Genomic DNA, 6,147 nt, shown 5'->3' with positions numbered 1-6,147 from the left:
AGATGACCATAGTAACTCATTAGACGACCATAGTAACTCATTAGATGACCATAGTAACTCAGTAGATGACCATAGCAACTAATTAGATGACCATAGTAACTCATTAGACGACCATAGTAACTCATTAGATGACAATAGTAACTCATTAGATGACCATAGTAACTCATTAGATGACCATAGTAACTCATTAGACGACCATAGTAACTCATTAGATGACCATTGTAACTCATTAGATGACCATAGTAACTCATTAGATGACCATACATTAGATGACCATAGTAACTCATTAGACGACCAAAGTAACTCATTAGACGACCATAGTAACTCAGTAGATGACCATAGTAACTAATTAGATGACCATAGTAACTCATTAGACGACCATAGTAACTCATTAGATGACCATAGTAACTCATTAGATGACCATAGTAACTCATTAGACGACCATAGTAACTCATTAGATGACCATAGTAACTCATTAGACGACCATAGTAACTCATTAGACGACCATTGTAACTCATTAGATGACCATAGTAACTCATTAGATGACCATACATTAGATGACCATAGTAACTCATTAGATGACCATAGTAACTCATTAGATGACCATAGTAACTGATTAGACGACCATTGTAACTCATTAGATGACCATAGTAACTCATTAGATGACCATACATTAGATGACCATAGTAACTCATTAGATGACCATAGTAACTCATTAGATGACCATAGTAACTGATTAGACGACCATAGTAACTAATTAGATGACCATAGTAACTCATTAGATGACCGTAGTAACTCATTAGATGACCATAGTAACTCATTAGACGAACATAGTAACTCATTAGATGACCATAGTAACTCAGTAGATGACCATAGTAACTCATTAGACGACCATAGTAACTCATTAGACGACCATTAAACTCATTAGACGACCATTGTAACTCATTAGATGACCATAGTAACTCATTAGATGACCATACATTAGATGACCATAGTAACTCATTAGATGACCATAGTAACTCATTAGATGACCATAGTAACTAATTAGATGACCAGAGTAACTAATTAGATGACCATAGTAACTCATTAGACGACCATAGTAACTCATTAGATGACCATAGTAACTCATTAGATGACCATAGTAACTCATTAAATGACCATAGTAACTCATTAGACGACCATAGTACCTCATTAGACGAACACAGTAACTCATTAGACATTCGTAGTAACTCATTAGATGACCATAGCAACTCATTAGATGACCATAGTAACTCATTGGACGACCATAGTAACTCATTAGATGACCATAGTAACTCATTAGACGACCATAGTAACTCATTAGATGACCATAGTAACTCAGTAGATGACCATAGCAACTAATTAGATGACCATAGTAACTCATTAGATGACCATAGTAACTCAGTAGATGACCATAGTAACTAATTAGATGACCATAGTAACTCATTAGACGACCATAGTAACTCATTAGATGACCATAGTAACTCATTAGATGACCATAGTAACTCAATAGACGACCATAGTAACTCATTAGATGACCATAGTAACTCATTAGACGACCATAGTAACTCATTAGACGACCATTGTAACTCATTAGATGACCATAGTAACTCATTAGATGACCATACATTAGATGACCATAGTAACTCATTAGATGACCATAGTAACTCATTAGATGACCATAGTAACTGATTAGACGACCATAGTAACTAATTAGATGACCATAGTAACTCATTAGATGACCGTAGTAACTCATTAGATGACCATAGTAACTCATTAGACGAACATAGTAACTCATTAGACAACCATAGTAACTCATTAGACCACCATAGTAACTCATTAGATGACCATAGCAACTCATTAGATGACCATAGTAACTCATTAGACGACCATAGTAACTCATTAGATGACCATAGTAACTCATTAGATGACCATAGTAACTCATTAGACGACCATAGTAACTCATTAGATGACCATAGTAACTCATTAGATAACCATAGTAACTCATTAGATGACCATAGTAACTCATTAGATGACCATAGTAACTCATTAGATGACCATAGTAACTCATTAGATGACCATAGTAACTCATTAGATGACCATAGTAACTCATTAGACGACCATAGTAACTAATTAGATGACCATAGTAACTCATTAGATGACCATAGTAACTCATTAGATGACCATAGTAACTAGTACATCATGCAGATTCCAAGCATGTAAAGACTTAGTATAGTTGAAGACTTACGGTCATGAAAAAACATCACTGCACATCATAATGGCAGCTACACTTTCCATCTTAAACATCTAAAATAATTATTTGGGAATGTCCGTGGGCCAGATTGAAAAGTTTAACGGGCCGCATGTGGCCCCCGCGCCTTCATTTGCCCAGGTCTGCCTTAGTTCCAGTGAAAGGAACTTTGAATGCTCCAGGATACCAAAACATTTTGGACAATTCCATGAGATGGCACTTTAAGTTCATATGTGAGCAAAGGCAGGTGGCCAAATACTTTTGGCAATACAGGTAAAAGCCAGTAAATTAGAATATTTTGAAAAACTTGATTTATTTCAGTAATTGCATTCAAAAGGTGTAACTTGTACATTATATTTATTCATTGCACACAGACTGATGCATTCAAATGTTTATTTCATTTAATTTTGATGATTTGAAGTGGCAACAAATGAAAATCCAAAATTCCGTGTGTCACAAAATTAGAATATTACTTAAGGCTAATACAAAAAAGGGATTTTTAGAAATGTTGGCCAACTGAAAAGTATGAAAATGAAAAATATGAGCATGTACAATACTCAATACTTGGTTGGAGCTCCTTTTGCCTCAATTACTGCGTTAATGCGGCGTGGCATGGAGTCGATGAGTTTCTGGCACTGCTCAGGTGTTATGAGAGCCCAGGTTGCTCTGATAGTGGCCTTCAACTCTTCTGCGTTTTTGGGTCTGGCATTCTGCATCTTCCTTTTCACAATACCCCACAGATTTTCTATGGGGCTAAGGTCAGGGGAGTTGGCGGGCCAATTTAGAACAGAAATACCATGGTCCGTAAACCAGGCACGGGTAGATTTTGCGCTGTGTGCAGGCGCCAAGTCCTGTTGGAACTTGAAATCTCCATAGAGCAGGTCAGCAGCAGGAAGCATGAAGTGCTCTAAAACTTGCTGGTAGACGGCTGCGTTGACCCTGGATCTCAGGAAACAGAGTGGACCGACACCAGCAGATGACATGGCACCCCAAACCATCACCCAACCATGCAAATTTTGCATTTCCTTTGGAAATCGAGGTCCCAGAGTCTGGAGGAAGACAGGAGAGGCACAGGATCCACGCTGCCTGAAGTCTAGTGTAAAGTTTCCACCATCAGTGATGGTTTGGGGTGCCATGTCATCTGCTGGTGTCGGTCCACTCTGTTTCCTGAGATCCAGGGTCAACGCAGCCGTCTACCAGCAAGTTTTAGAGCACTTCATGCACTTCATATATATATATATATATATATATATATATATATATATATATATATACTGTATATGTATATATATATATATATATATATATATATATATATATATATATATATATATATATATATATGTGTATATATATATATATATATATATATATATATATATATATATATATATGTCTATATATATATATATATGTATACATATATATATATATATATATATATATATATATGAATAAAAGAAATACTTGAATTTCAGTGAATTTTACGTATATATATATATATATATATATATATATATATATATATATATATATATATATATATATATATATATATATCAGTGACGTGCGGTGAGGTTGATGGCTGGAGAGGCACTGACTTCATCACAGTCAGATTTACAAACATATGAACCCTAAAGAGTATCTTATTCACCATTTGATTGGCAGCAGTTAACGGGTTATGTTTAAAAGCTCATACCAGCATTCTTCCCTGCTTGGCACTCAGCATCAAGGGTTGGAATTGGGGGTTAAATCACCAAAAATTATTCCCGGGCGCGGCGCCGCTGCTGCCCACTGCTCCCCTCACCTCCCAGGGGGTGAACAAGGGGATGGGTCAAATGCAGAGGACAAATTTCATTACACCTAGTGTGTGTGACAATCATTGGTACTTTAACTTAACTTTAACTTTACACATACAAACTGCAGCACACAAAAAAGCACATTTAATAAAAAAACGTTATTATGGAATTACCTTTACTTATAAATGCGCCGCTGTTGTGCTGGATTAATGAACCCCCTGATGGGAGTGTTATATCAACTAAAGCCCTCACTTAAACTTTCCACGTGCAAGTTTGAATCTATTTAAAAAAGTGTAACCGAGGGTTTATAAATGTCACCTATACTGTATGAAACTACAAAATAACAAACACGGAGGCTCCAGTTTACACGAAGACCACTTTATTTACCTTCTTTCAAAAACTTCCGCTCCACTCCAACGTGTCAAGATTCCGCTCTTAGCGCCTTCAAAATAAGAGCTCAAGGCATATACTGTATAACAGCGCATAACAGGAACTTAACATCACAAAGAGGAAAGCCCATGAAAATAGGTTACAAAAGTTATTTAATAAGAAGCCAAAAAGTGCAAAAACAATAATGTTCGTGTTGGAGGAGTTGTGAATTAGGTACACCTGCAGTCTGCATGTGTATCTAATGTTGTGTCCCTGCAGTCATTCACAACTCCTCCAACACCAACATTATTGTTTTTGCACTTTTTGGCTTCTTATGAAATAATTTTTAAAAATAGATTCAATCTTGCACGTGGAAAGTTTAAGTGTGGGCTTTAGTTGATATAACAATTCTACGGCGGGGGTGCAGGAGGCTAGCCTCAGCCAGTGCGCCTTTACAGCCGTTTTATGATCGCTCAGCACAAGAAATACTTTACACACATACAGTTGTTGAGAAAATACACTGTACATTATATACCTCAGCTAACTAAACTATGGAAATGTATAATATAATTCATATAGCAATACAGTCTCACTGCACAGCAGGCCAGCAGTTAGCCGAGTCATTGCGCAATCCATGTTGCGGCACTGAGTGACATGCCTCAACTGGCTGCTGTTCACCGCACCGTCTCTTCTCAGTATTTGAACGGCAAACTTGAAAATTCAGCGATTTTGAATAAAAATAATCTAAAACTGGTGAAGTTAAATGGAAAATAACTTTACAGTATAATCACTACATATAACAATTTAATTTTTTTTTTTTCTTTTTACTTTTTTTTTCTTTCCATGATGGCAGGTGAGGCCCCGCCTCACCTGCCTCTAGTGACTGCACGTCACTGCGGTACACGATACCTGAAGGTATCGACCGAAACAACCCGATACCAAGTAGTATTGAAACTGTGTCTGTCAAACGATACCTGCAATCGGTTCTTTTTGTACCCAGATCAAGAAAATATTACTGTTCGAAACCAATCACTGCAAGCGTTGGATGATTCCTTAAAATGTTCCAGTTCCATTCACACATTTAAAAAACACTTTAAGACCAATGTCTTGAAAAAATTATATCACTCTTGTATCAACACTGTAGTTAATACTATGATCAATGTTAATTAAAAAATGTTAGATATAAATAAATAATAATGGAAGTATAATTGTTTGTATATAGTATATAATTGGTGCAAAGGTTTAACACGTGTACAAGGATATGTCACATGCCTTTATAATTGAACTGTGTTTATGTTGTGTATAATGTGTATTTATAATATGTTGTACAAAGGACATTTCATAATTTTCGGAGGTTCATCTCGTACTTGACATTGTTTATAGGGTTAGGCGCAATAAGTGTTCAACTTCAGCCTAAACCCTTTCAGTCTGCAACATTTTCATTTTCAATCTATGAATGTACAACTGTTTGTTTATTTTGTTGACCATTGACCGAAGAATAATAAACTAAAACTAAAAACTAAAAAAACTTCTTCGATTCAATGCGCCATGTGATTGGTCCACCACCGCAACTACAATAGTTTGTATGGCGGTAAAGCGGGTTGAAGCAGTGCAGAACTGGCTGGTCATCATTCCGAGATGCCGGCAGCAAAACAGTCAAAGGTATGGTTTTACCACACGTGTATGGCGCCGGGTACAAATAAATGCATA

At 36.3% G+C, this 6,147-nt stretch overlaps 1 protein-coding gene across 1 annotated transcript in view; it reads left to right on the top strand.

Annotated features, from left to right (window-relative positions):
- The window catches only part of adgrv1 (adhesion G protein-coupled receptor V1), a 513,902-nt gene that overhangs the window by 377,776 nt on the left and 129,979 nt on the right, over positions 1–6,147 (top strand). The gene's annotated exons all lie outside the window — the stretch shown is intronic.

Source organism: Nerophis lumbriciformis, linkage group LG20 (assembly GCF_033978685.3).
Source record: "Nerophis lumbriciformis linkage group LG20, RoL_Nlum_v2.1, whole genome shotgun sequence".
NCBI classification, from domain to species: Eukaryota; Metazoa; Chordata; class Actinopteri; order Syngnathiformes; family Syngnathidae; genus Nerophis; species Nerophis lumbriciformis.
This window is presented reverse-complemented; position numbering and strand designations above follow the sequence as displayed.